Source organism: Triticum aestivum, chromosome 2B, assembly GCF_018294505.1.
Source record: "Triticum aestivum cultivar Chinese Spring chromosome 2B, IWGSC CS RefSeq v2.1, whole genome shotgun sequence".
Taxonomy (NCBI): domain Eukaryota; kingdom Viridiplantae; phylum Streptophyta; class Magnoliopsida; order Poales; family Poaceae; genus Triticum; species Triticum aestivum.
The window spans coordinates 594,182,338-594,196,512 of record NC_057798.1 but is presented as its reverse complement, the minus strand read 5'-3'; positions in this window follow the sequence as shown (position 1 = coordinate 594,196,512).

Genomic DNA, 14,175 nt, shown 5'->3' with positions numbered 1-14,175 from the left:
GACGGCAAAGATGTTGCCGCGCCCAATAAGCCAGTTGCTGGGAAGAAGTCAAAGAATGGACCCAAGCCTGAGACTGAGTGCTTTTATTGCAAGGGAAATGGTCACTGGAAGCGGAACTGCCCCAAATACTTAGCGGACAAGAAAGGCCGGCAACCACTAAAGGTATATTTGATATACATGTAATTGATGTGTACCTTACCAGTACTCGTAGTAATCTCCTGGGTATTGATACCGGTGTCGTTGCTCACATTTGTAACTCACAGCAGGAGCTGCGGAATAAGCGGAGACTGGCGAAGGACGAGGTGACAATGTGCGTCGGGAATGGTTCCAAGGTTGATGTGATCACCGTCGGCATGCTACCTCTACATTTACCCACGGGATTAGTTATGGACCTCAATAATTGTTATTTAGTGCCAAGTTTGAGCATGAACATTGTATCTGGATCTTGTTTGATACGAGATGGCTACTCATTTAAATCCGAGAATAATGGTTGTTCTATTTATATGAGAGATATGTTTTATGGTCATGACCCGATGGTCAATGGTTTATTCTTAATGAATCTCGAACGTAATGTTACACATATTCATAGCGTGAACACCAAAAGATGTAAAGTTGATAACGATAGTCCCACATACTTGTGGCAGTGCCACCTTGGTCACATTGGTGTCAAGCGCATGAAGAAGCTCCATGCTGATGGACTTTTGGAGTCTCTCGATTATGAATCATTTGACACATGCGAACCATGCCTCATGGGAAAAATGACCAAGACTCCGTTCTCCGGAACAATGGAGCGAGCAACCAACTTGTTGGAAATCATACATACCGGTGTGTGCGGTCCAATGAGCATTGAGGCTCGCGGAGGATATCATTATGTTCTCACTCTCACTAATGACTTGAGTAGATATGGGTATGTCTAGTTGATGAAACACAAGTCTGAGACCTTTGAAAAGTTCAAGGAATTTCAGAATGAAGTAGAGAATCAACGTGACCGAAAGATAAAATTCTTACGATCGGATCATGGAGGAGAATATTTAAGTCACGAATTGGTACACACTTAAGAAAATGTGGAATCGTTTCACACTCACGCCGCCTGGAACACCTCAGCGTAACGGTGTGTCCCGAACGTTGTAATCGCACTCTATTGGATATGGTGCGATCTATGATGTCTCTTACCCGATTTACCGCTATCATTTTGGGGATACGCTCTAGAGACAACTATATTCACTTTAAATAGGGCACCGTCTAAATCTGTTGAGACGACACCGTATGAATATGGTTTGGGAAGAAACCTAAGCTGTCGTTTCTAAAATTTTGGGGATGCGATGCTTATGTCAAGAAACTTCAACCTGAAAAGCTCGAACCCAAGTCGAAAAAAATGCGTCTTCATAGGATACCCTAAGGAAACCATTGGGTATACCTTCTACTTAAGATCCGAGGGCAAGATCTTTGTTGCCAAGAAGGGATCCTTTCTGGAAAAAGAGTTTCTCTCGAAAGGAGTAAGTGGGAGGAAAGTAGAACTCGATGAAGTACTACCTCTTGAACCGGAAAATAGTGCAGCTCAGGAAAACGTTCCTGTGGTGCCTACAATGACTGGAGAGGAAATTAATGATGATGATCAAGGTACTTCTGATCAAGTTGCTACTGAACTTCGTAGGTCCACAAGGACACGTTCCACACCAGAGTGGTATGGCAACCCTGTCCTGGAAATCATGTTGTTAGACAACGGTGAACCTTCGAACTATGAAGAAGCGATGGCGGGCCCAGATTCCAACAAATGGCTAGAAGCCATGCAATCCGAGATAGAATCCATGTATGAAAACAAAGTATGGACTTTGACTGACTTGCTTGATGATCGGCGAGCGATAGAAAACAAATGGATCTTTAAGAAGAAGGCGGACGCGGATGGTAATGTCACCATCTATAAAGCTCGACTTGTCACTAAGGGTTATCGGCAAGTTCAAGGGATTGACTACGATGAGACTTTCTCTCCCGTATCGAAGCTTAAGTCCGTCCAAATCATGTTAGCAATTTCCGCATACTATGATTATGAGATATGGCAGATGGACGTCAAAACGGCATTCCTTAATGGACATCTTAAGGAAGAACTGTATATGATGCAGCCGGAGGGTTTTGTCGATCCTACGAATGCTAACAGAGTATGCAAGCTCCAGCGATCCATTTATGGGCTGGTGCAAGCATCTTGGAGTTGGAACATTCGCTTTGATGAGATGATCAAAGCGTTTGGGTTTATGCAGATTTATGGAGAAGCCCGCGTTTACAAGAAAGTGAGTGGGAGCTCTGTAGCATTTCTCATATTATATGTAGATGACATACTTTTGATGGGAAATGATATAGAATTCTTGGACATCATTAAGGCCTACTTGAATAAGTGTTTTTCAATGAAGGACCTTGGAGAAGCTGCTTACATATTAGGCATCAAGATCTATAGGGATAGATCGAGACGCCTCATTGGTTTTCACAAAGCACATACCTTGATAAGATTTTGAAGAAGTTCAAAATGGATCAGTCCAAGAAAGGGTTCTTGCCTGTACTGCAAGGTGTGAGATTCAGCTCGGCTCAATGCCCGACCACGGCAAAAGATAAAGAAGAGATGAGCGTCATCCCCTATGCCTCAGCCATAGGATCTATTATGTATGCCATGCTGTGTACCAGACCTGATGTAAACCTTGCCGTAAGTTTGGTAGGTAGGTACCAAAGTAATCCCGGCAAGGAACACTAGACAGCGGTCAAGAATATCCTGAAGTACCTGAAAAGGACAAAGGACATGTTTCTCGTCTATGGAGGTGACGAAGAGCTCGTCGTAAAGGGTTACGTTGACGCTAGCTTTGACACAGATCTGGATGACTCTAAGTCACAAACCGGATACGTGTACATGTTGAATGGTGGAGCAGTAAGCTGGTGCAGCTGCAAGTAGAGCGTCGTGGCGGGATCTACATGTGAAGCGGAGTACATGGCAGCCTCGGAGGCAGCGCATGACGCAATTTGGGTGAAGGAGTTCATCACCGACCTAGGAGTCATACCCAATGCGTCGGGGCCGATCAAACTCTTCTGTGACAACACTGGAGCTATTGCCCTTGCCAAGGAGCCCAGGTTTCACAAGAAGACCAGGCACATAAAGCGTCGCTTCAACTCCATCCGTGCAAATGTTCAAGATGGAGACATAGATATTTACAAATTACATATGGATCTGAATGTCGCAGATCCGTTGACTAAACCTCTCTCGCGAGCAAAACATGATCAACACCAAAACTCTATGGGTGTTCGATACATCACAATGTAACTAGATTATTGACTCTAGTGCAAGTGGGAGACTGTTGGAAATATGCCCTAGAGGCAATAATAAAAGTATTATTATTATATTTCCTTGTTCATGATAATTGTCTTTTATTCATGCTATAATTGTATTATCCGGAAATCGTAATACACGTGTGAATACATAGACCACAATACGTCCCCAGTAAGCCTCTAGTTGACTAGCTCGTTGGTAAACAGATAGTCATGGTTTCCTGACTATGGACATTAGATGTCGTTGACAACGGGATCACATCATTAGGAGAATGATGTGATGGACAAGACCCATTCCTAAGCATAGCACAAGATCGTGTAGTTCGTTTTGCTAGAGCTTTTCCAATGTCAAGTATCTCTTCCTTAAACCATGAGATCGTGTAACTCCCGGATACCGTAGGAGTGCTTTGGGTGTACCAAACGTCACAATGTAAATGGGTGACTATAAAGGTGCACTACAGGTATCTCCGAAAGTGTCTGTTGGGTTGACACGGATCAAGACTGGGATTTGTCACTCCGGATAACGGAGAGGTATCACTGGGCCCACTTGGTAGTGCATCATCATAATGAGCTCAAAGTGACCAAGTGTCTGGTCACGGGATCATGCATTACGGTATGAGTAAAGTGACTTTCCGGTAACGAGACTGAATGAGGTATTGGGATACCGATGATCGAGTCTCGGGCAAGTAGCATACCGTCTGACAAAGGGAATAGTATACGGGGTTGCTTGAGCCCTCGACATCGTGGTTCATCCAATGAGATCATCGAGGAGTATGTGGGAGCCAACATGGGTATCCAGATCCCGCTGTTGGTTATTGACCGGAGAGCCGTCTCGGTCATGTCTACATGTCTCCCGAACCCGTAGGGTCTACACACTTAAGGTTCGGTGATGCTAGGGTTGTATGAATATGAGTATGCAGCAAACCGAATGTTGTTCGGAGTCCCGGATGAGATCCCGGACGTCCCACGGAGTTCCGGAATGGTCCGGAGGTGAAGAAAACTATATAGGAAGTGCTGTTTCGGCCATCGGGAAAGTTTCGGGGTCACCCGGTATTGTACCGAGACCACCGGAAGGGTCCCGGGGGTCCACCGGGTGGGGCCACCTATCCCGGAGGGCCCCGTGGGCTGAAGTGGGAGGGGAACCAGCCCCTAGTGGGCTGGTGCGCCTCCCCTTGGCCCCCCCTGTGCCTAGGGTTGGAAACCCTAGGTGGGGGGGGGGGGCGCACCACTTGCCTTGGGGGGCACTCCACCCCCCTTGGCCGCCGCCCCCTTTGGGAGATTGATCTCCCAGGGCCAGCGCCCCCCCCCTGGGGGCCTGTATAAAGGAGGGCAGGGGGAGGGCAGCCGCACCAAGTCTTGGCGCCTCCCTCCCCCTGCTACACCTCGTCCTCCTCCCGCAGCAGCTTGGCGAAGCCCTGCCGGAGTTCTGCTGCATCCACCACCACGCCGTCGTGCTGCTGGATCGTCATCAACCTCTCCTTCCCCCTTGCTGGATCAAGACGGAGGAGACGTCACTCTGACCGTACGTGTGTTGAACGCGGAGGTGCCATCCGTTCGGCGCTAGGATCTCCGGTGATAGGATCACGACGAGAACGACTACCTCAACCCTGTTCTTTTGAACGCTTCCGCTCGCGATCTACAAAGTGGTATGTAGATGCATCTCCCCTTTCATTCGTTGCTTAGATGAACTCATAGATGGATCTTGGTGAAACTGTAGGAAAAATTTTATTTTCTGCAACGTTCCCCAACACGTAGAGGCTAAACCCTAGAAGCTAGCCTATGGTATGATTGTTGTTGACCTATGGACTAAACCCTCTGGTTTATATAGACACCGGAGGGGGCTAGGGTTACACATAGTCGGTTACAAAGAAGGAGATCTACATCCGGATCGCAAGTCTTGCCTTCCACGTAAAGGAGAGTCCCATCCGGACACGGGACGAAGTCTTCAATCTTGTATCTTCATAGTCCAACAATCCGGCCAAAGTACATAGTCCGGCTGTCCGGATACCCCCTTATCCAGGAATCCCTCAATTCCCAAACCACACAACTCCTTGCTTATCCTCTAAGAAACTTGGGGGTTTGCCTGCCTTCATCTTCCTCTTGATGCCATCAATACTCTCGTGTCCCTTCCGAGTTTCCTTAACATCATCCATGAAGGTCGGCTTGACTTCGAGGTTGTCCAAGAATCCTGGGGCAACCAGTTCCAAACCGAAGCTTTCAAGTTCTTCATACAAGGCGGGTAGCCTTTCCTTCACCATAGCATTCAGGGAACAAGCCTTTCTGCTCAAGGCATCTGCTACCACATTAGCCTTTCCAGGGTGGTATTGAACATTGAGGTCATAGTCCTTGATCAATTCCAACCATCTTCTCTGCCTCATGTTCAATTCCTTTTGAGTGAAGATATACTTCAAACTCTTGTGGTCGGTGTATATTTACCTAGAAGGTAATGTTGCCAGGTCTTCAAGGTGTGAATTACAACGGCCAACTCGAGATCATGAGTAGTATAGTTCTCTTCATGAGGACGTAGCTATCTGGATAGATATGATATGACTCTGCCTTCTTGCATCAGAACACCTCCAAGCCCGGTTCTTGATGTGTCACAATATATCACAAATTATTTGTGAATATTGGGGGTGTCCAAAACTGGGGTTGTTGTCAATCTCTCCTTGAGCTCTTGGAAGCTCTCTTCACACTTCGATGTCCATTCAAACTTCTTGTCCTTCTTCAAGAGCTGAGTCATAGGTCGGGCAATGATTGAGAATCCTTTGAAGAACTTGAGGGAATATCCCGCAAGTCCGAGGAAGCTTCTGACTTCCTTCACATTGCTCGGGGTTTGCCATTCACTCACGGCTTGAATCTTGGTGGGGTCCACTGACAACCCTTCGGCATTCAATACATGACCCAAGAATCCAACTTCATGCAACCAAAATTTGCACTTGCTGAATTTGGCATAAAGCTAGTGCTCTCGAAGCTTATCTAGGACCATCCTCAAGTGTTTCTCATGCTCTTCTTCTAACCTGGAAAAGATGAATATGTCATTAATGAAGACGACAACAAACTTGTCCACGTACTCCATGAAAACTTTGTTCATGAGGTACATGAAGTAGGCAGGGGCATTGGTTAACCCAAATGACATGACTGTGTACTCATACAAGCCATATCGGGTTACGAACACCATCTTCGGAATATCTTGGGGTCTGATAGTACCCAGACCTGAGATCGATCTTGGAAAACACCTTGGCACCATTGAGCTGATCAAACAAGTCTTCAATCGCGGGGAGTGTATACTTGTTCTGGATTGTGACTTCATCAAGGGAAGGATAGTCAATACATAATCGGATGGTACCGTCCCTCTTTTCCACAAATAAAACTGGCGATCCCCAAGGTGAGGCACTTGGGCGGATGAATGCTTTCCTTAACTGCTCGGCTAGTTGCTTCTTTAGTTCTGCTAATCCCTCCGATCCCATTCTATAAGGCTTCTTATAGATGGGTCCTACTCCGGGCATGAGCTCAATAATGAACTCAATGTCATGATCAGGAGGCATTCCCGGTAACTCATCAGGAAAGACATCGGGGTATCACATAAAACTGGCACTTGCTCCAAACCAACTTCTGTTAGACAATTGACATGGGTGGCTTGGGCAGAGGAGGGGTTGGGGGTAAACTTAACTTCAATTCCTTGGTCATTGGTTACTATGACAGTCCGGTTGGCACAATCTAACAAGCCTTGGTTCTTGATGAGCCAATCCATTCCCAAGATCACATCCAAGCCTTGTGATCTTAAGATGATAAGGTCTGCTAGGAATGCTTCCCGGTTAATGTTGATCCTGACTCCTTTACACCCTAGGTTGGCTCTCATCGCTGCTCTGGGGGTTTGTACCACCACTGGATTATTTAGGGGTGTAGGGGTCATGCCACTTTTTAATGTGAACCTTTGGGGTGACAAATGAATGTGTGGCTCTAGTATTAAACAAGATAGTTGCAGGCGCGGAGTTGACAAGGAACGTACCCAGCACGACGTCCAGGTCTTCCTGAGCTTCTTCTGCAGTGACATGGTTCACACGCCCCTTGACATTGTTGGGTGGGTTACGGGGAGCTTGGTTCCTTGGTGGCATTTCACGGCCTTGCCCTGGGTTCTGCGCTTTGGGGCGCGGAACATCGGGCTTCTTGTTGGGGCACACCCTTGAGATGTGTCCTAACTGACCACATCCAAAGCAAGTGACTTGGTTTGGGTTGTTGGTCTTGTTGCCACCACTGTTATTGGGGTTGTTGTAAGCTAGCCTGTGGCTGGCGTACTGCTGAGGCTGATAGTTGGTGCGGGGTGCAGGAGCTCTTGGCTGCTGATAGGTTGGTCTGACTGGGGCTGGCAGCCACTGTGAGGTTTCTGGTTGCTGGAGCTACCCTTGCTGATCATCTTGCGCTTACGAGTATCATCCATAGTACGTGCTTGTCTTCAAGCATGAGTGCCATATTCACCAGATCAGGAAAGGTTGGGTAGTCACACACAATAAGTGAGTACTGTAGAGTCTGATTAAGGCCTTCCATGAAGTGCTCTATTTTGGCAGCATCAGTGCTGACATCCTCAGGAGCAAATCTCAACAGAACACTGAACTTTTGCATGTACTCCTTGACAGTGCCACTTCCTTGTTCAGGGCTCGGAATTCGCGCTTTTTGATGGCCATGATTCCAGAAGAAATGTGGGCCTTATGGAACTCTGCCTTGAAGTCATTCCAAGTGATGGCTTGCCCAGCATGCATGACCTTGAATCCATCCCACCAAGCTCTCGAAGTTCCCCCGAGATAGTGGGCAGCATAAGCCACCCTCTCACGGTCTTCAGTGCAGCCGAGTAGTTCCAACAGATGCTCAATGGTGCGGACCCAGTCGTCTAGATCCAGGGGAGCAATCTCGATAAAGGTGGGTGGTGCATGCTTCTTAAACTTAGCCAACATGGAATGTCCATTGCCGTTCCCTGCCGGCTGGCGGTTGTTTGTGCTAGCTTGGGAAATCATCTGGAGGGCTAAAGTGTTGGCTTGGCGTTCCTCTCGGAAGGCTTGGAGAAGCTGAGCCAGGTCCATGTTCGGAGGTGGAGGCGATGTTGGAGTTTGTCCTTGGGTTTGGTCCTGGCTGGCTCCTCCTTGGGTGGATCCTCTGGTTTCTTGCTGCTGGGTAGAGGTACCAGTACGAGTTACAACAGGCATCCTGTTGGAGCGGTCAAGGTCTCATGATTGGGATAAAATGAGGGAAAACAATGTAGATGGGGTGCATAGTAAGGGGGTGGGTGTGACACAATTTAAGTTAAGCAAAGGCCGGAAGGGCCAAACTCATGCATTAAAACCAAGTGAGTGATGTAGTCGTTTACAAGTTCCCGAAAGATAAAGTACGACTTCCATCAAAACAAGTCCAAAGCAAACACAACGCAACACGGTTTCATTTGAACCATTACATGGACTCGACTTCGCATAAGGGGTACACGACCTATCCTACCTAAAGGGTTTCGGACTGGCCTATCCTAGTCCTGAATGGTTTCTAAGTGGTGGAATGCTCGGTCGTGTATTTCGGCTCCTCTGGGTCTTCCTCCTCATCTTCATCCGTCTTAGTTTCTTCGTCACCTGAAGGAATGGGGGAGTGGAGGAGCTGAACACGGCGCTGCTTTGCCGGTGGCACCGCGAAGAGGTTGCGATAGTCCTTTGTAATCATACGGTGTGGCTAAGATGATCCCTTGGCATGCGTAACCTGTGGGGGTCACCCGCCTCGATAGGCAACAACAGGCTGTCCAAGGGGTGCACCATCCTTCTTGATCATGTCCGCCTTTGCCTAATCTAGGTGGAGGAGCTCCTTAGTCTCGTGGAGTTCCTTCCGGAGCTCCATCGACTCTGAGGCCAGGTGTTGTGCCAGGCTGTCATCACACAAGCTGAAGTAGGTCTGGAAATGGAGGGGAAGTCCCACGTCCATGGGTGGAGCTGGTTCGCTGCTCTCATCATCACCCTCCTTCCGGTAAGGAAAGTAACGTGTGGCTGGCTCGCTTGCCATCTCTGGGAAAATATCCCAATGGCGAGTCAGCGCCTTGAGTGCAACAGTCTCAACGACGGGGAGCAAGGTCTCCATATGGGGTCCATCAATGAATCAGCTCGTCGGAGAGTCATTCGCCCTCACGACTACCTCCACGTGATACTCCTTCTTGGTGTTGTTGATCCAGTACTCGTGATAGGAGAAGGTGGGGGCTCGAGTGAACTTGCACTTCTTGAGGCTGTCCTCAAGACGAACGGGAAATCCGGTGGTCAGGAAGTCCTTGGGTACGACAGCCATCTACAAAAGTGGAAGGGGAAAGGTCAATAGAGGATATGTGACCCATGTTTGGGATATTTTTAGAAAAAGTAGGTATATAGGTAATTTTGTAAATAGTCTCAATCTAACTAACATCAATGCTAACTAAGGATTCCTATAGTCAGGATGGCTCTGATACCAGCTCATACGTCGAGATCACCGAATGCACGTGTACAATGATCCTAGAGATCAATCCTCATTAAACGCACAGAAGCTGAATAGAAAGAGTCTTACCTCCATACATACCATCTTACACAAATTATGACCATTATGGTCAAGTCTTACATAGATAAAGCCTCAAGGGCTGAATATCAAATGAAACACAAGCAGCGGAAATCTTCGTCGATAAGTAGAACCCATGCCATCTGCCTTAACCCTACAGGCATTCTGACTGGGAAGCATCCTAATTCGCATGTTCGTCACCAAAGAACTCTTCCTCGAACCCCTTATGTGAAGTCGAGTCTCTGGACATAGTTTAAGTAGCACCACCCAACTATCCTTCACCGCAGACATGACTATTCGTATAGTTCGACACTCTGCAGAGGTTGTGCACTTTACCCACAAGAATCGGGGAGCTTTCGTGTCATCCACGATCCCGTAGTACCTCAAGTACTCGGGGGAAGCACCCGATCACCATCTTTCCCTAGGCGACACTAACATAGGGTCCACTTGTTGGTACACGGCCCTCGTGTATAATCACAAGTATTTGGGATGCTTCCCTTTTCATTATCATGCATACACTAAGGGACTAACGGTGTGTCCAGTGCCTTGTGAAAATAGTCATAGCCGCCTATCCAAGCACGACCCCATCCCGAGAGTGACCTCATGTCACCACTGTCACTAGTAATGCCGGCACCATGCTAGTATCAGACTAGGTAATTAGCAATGCCCTGTCCCACAAGGAGTATAGTGTTGCACATGTTTGGTTGGGATGGCAATCATACCTTAAATCTAATCCATAAGTTTACTCACACAAATGCCTGCTCCGGTACACCACCTCTTCCTCAAGTCGTGACCTAGTTCAACATCACCCACGGGTATTAGGGGCACCCGATGGGGTTTTCAAAAGAATACAAACCCAAGGTGATCATGCAACATCATGCATCAATACCAAGTCTTTTTCATCGCATCTCTAGCACATGGTAGAGATACGAACATGCAAATTGCAATGGCATGCATCAATGCAACGATTATATCAAGCTCATAATCAACAAATTCATCATGCATACGGAAAACTAATCGATAAACAAGAGAGGTGTATCATGGTCAAAGGGCTGCTTGCCTTGCTTGGCTTGCTCTTCAATGTCTTCAAGTCCTTTTCCTTCTTCTTCTCCAACTACTTCGTCAAATACAGGATCTATTCATCGCAAAAGAAACAACGCAAAATTAAGGCAATAGTAAAATAGAAAAACCAAAGTGCTCAGAAAAATGTCAACATATTTTTGTTAATTACTAGGGTGAAAACTAAGAAGGGGAAAATTCCTAGTTTTGGATTTGGAGTTAAGGAATAGTGGAAATGGATTTTCAGAGTGGAAAATAAATACTGAAATTTGAATTTAAATTTGAACAGTATAGAAAAGTGTGATAGATTTTGTGGAAGTTAGATCATTAAATAGGTGGGAGTTTTATAACAATAAAGGAGTTGGACTTATTGCATTTGGACACTTATTTAATTCTGTGGAATTTTTGCAAGTTTTTCCAAAAAAGAAAAAGAGAAGGGGCACTATGTGACTCAGCCAGAACGGCCATGGTGCAGCATGCCCAGAGGGGAAAGAGGCCCAGGTGAGCTAAGGCACGCGCGCTAGGTTTCAAACGTGACGGGCGGGGCCCGGTCGTCAGCAGGATAGAGAGGAGCTATGGGCAGGAGAGTATGACAGGCGGGGCCCATCTATCATCTCTGACCATGCGACCAGAGGGCCGGCAAGCTCATCGGCGACAATGCAGGGCACAATAGGTCCAAGCGAGGGCACGGCTGGGCTCAGCGTCGAGTTACAGTAAGAGTGGTGGTGGTCGCTGTCACCGGAGTGGCCTGGTTCGCCAACGACGAGGTCACGTGGCGGAGGAGCTTCGGGCATTGACGGCTTCGGCCATTTCAGCTGCAAAATAAGCATGGAGGAGAGGGGAAATATTAGTGAGCCGAGGAGGTTCTAGATCGAGGAAGGGCAGCGACAGAGAGGGTCTGTACCATGCGAACTCCGGCAAGCCGAACCGTGGAGCTCGAGCTCGATCTTGAGCTCGGGCTGCCCTGGAGACAAATGGGTGGTGCGGGGGTTGATTAGGAGTGGGGGGGGGCGACAGGGAGCGAGAGAGAGGCTCGGGTGGCCTTATATGGGCTGGCCGAGGTCCGTCGTAGGCGCGGCGTACGGTGCCCACGGGATTTGCTCTGGTGGCCGTTAGAGAGGGAAAGGAGGGCTCAGGGTGTTTGTGGGGGTGGTCTAGGGTGCCAGGGAGAGAGAGGAGGAGCGGGGTGAGCTGCGGGCGAGCCACAGGAGCAGCGTGAGCATTGGCCAAGCGGGGCGGCACTCTGGTGCGAGCTGCAGGAGAAAGAGGAGGGCGTGGGAGCAAGTGGGTGGCCTGCTGGCGTGAAGCGGACATCGAGGGGCATCGACTGGCGCGCGGGAAGGCTCGAGTTGGTAGGGGGACATGGCGTCAATGGCCGAGAGCACACTGACGTGCTCCAGAGCACATTTTTTGCCGGCACCAGCAGCTTTTCATGTGCGCCTGCATGTCCACTTGTGTCTGGCAGCTGCAGGGGGCATGGGCAAAAGCCGAGGAGGGCCCTGGATGCTCTGGAAAGTTAAGGAGGGAGAGAGAGGGAGAATGCTGCTGCCCAGAGAAGAAAAATGGGGTTCTCCCCCCTTCATCATTGCTCCTTAGGCAGAAAAGCATACATGTTCTAGAGGGGGACTAGGAGGGGTGGTGGTAAAAATATCAATTCATGGGGATTAGAGGAAGGGGTTGAAACATGCATTTTGAAATTCTGCCATAATGTGTTTGATGTTGGTTTGGGCAAGAAGATTAATTCCTCTTGGCATGAGACTTTACAGTGTCAAATGGCATGAGGAAATAAGGTGTTCCACCAAGTTAGAGTCCATTTGGGCAAATTTGCCAATGCAACTTTTGTAAACCCTAGAAATCAGCAGAAATGGACTTGCTTAGATCTAGCTAAGCTAAACTCTTCTCCTTGGTGCACCACTTGGTGTAATGTCATCATTTGGGTATTTGAGCATGTACACAAAATTTGAGGTCAATTGGAAAAGGTTGGCAATGTAAAGTTATTCAAACTTGAATCGGGACAAAGAGGGTTTTGGGGCACTTTTGTGAACCAAAACTATTTTGATTGGGACGAAACTTTGCAAGATCATCACATTAGGCATGTGTGACTTGCTATAATTTTCTTGGAAATTTTATATAATATTTCCTTTGTAAATATTTCAAAAGCTAGAAATATCCAGGAAGGGTTTTTGAGGGATTTGACCACAATTTTGAACATAACCATGTGGTGAAACTCATATATATGGAAAGTGTATGTCCACTAAGTTTCCCCAAATTTTGTCAAATATTTTTAAAGCATTAAAATAATTTTAATCTATTAAAGACCATTTCTGGACTTAAGAAAAAACCTTTAAATAAAATCGGAAAATAACTTTTAAAATTACATTTTTCTGGTTTATGGGAGTCCAATACCTAATAGGAGTCAAACATACTCTTTGAAAGATTTTTCATTGTCACATCCTAGTTAGCCATGCATTAGAGTGTTGCATCATGTTTACTCTTTCATCAGAAACTTGAAATGGGGATCTGTGAAACCCTCAGAATCTTTTTGAAAATGATCCAAATAAAAATTTCTCCAAAAAGGTCCAAGAAAATGCTCATGTTGCTCTCTGAAAATATTGGACAGAGATAAAAATCAAACAAATATTTTTAAGAGCTCACAGGTATTTATTTTGGGCATTTGGAATTAATGCATAATTATTTGCATTGGAAATATATTATTTATATATATTAATATATGTCCAAATATTATGCCATTTATAAAGGAGCTCTGGAATAATATATATAGCTCCTGCAAAAATTGGCATAAGTTAAATAAATGATTTAATATATTTTTTAAATCAAAACAAATGTCAGAAATTAGAAAACAGAAAATAATTAACAGGAGGAGCTTACCTGGGCTCCTCCACTGTGCGGCCCAGCCAGCTGGCCGGCCCAGCCAGCAGCCGGCCCAGCCCATCTCCCTCCTCTATCGTCTTCGTCCCGACAGAGGGAGGGGAGTGTGGCCGGCGCGCGCGCGCGCCACCGCGCCACGCCACCTCTCTCCCTGCCTGCCTGCCCTCCCCTCATCGCCTCGATGCCCTGGACGACGCCACGCCTCCCCCCTGCTCTCTCACTCTCCCCCGGCTCTTCCTTCCTCTCCCTCGCTCTCTCTCTCACACGGCCGAACACCACCGTCGCCGCCGTTCGCCATAGCAGCCATCTCCGGCCACCCCTCGCTCCCCCGACTAGCTCAGAAGCTCCGCCACGACCCCCTCTTCCTCCCCACCG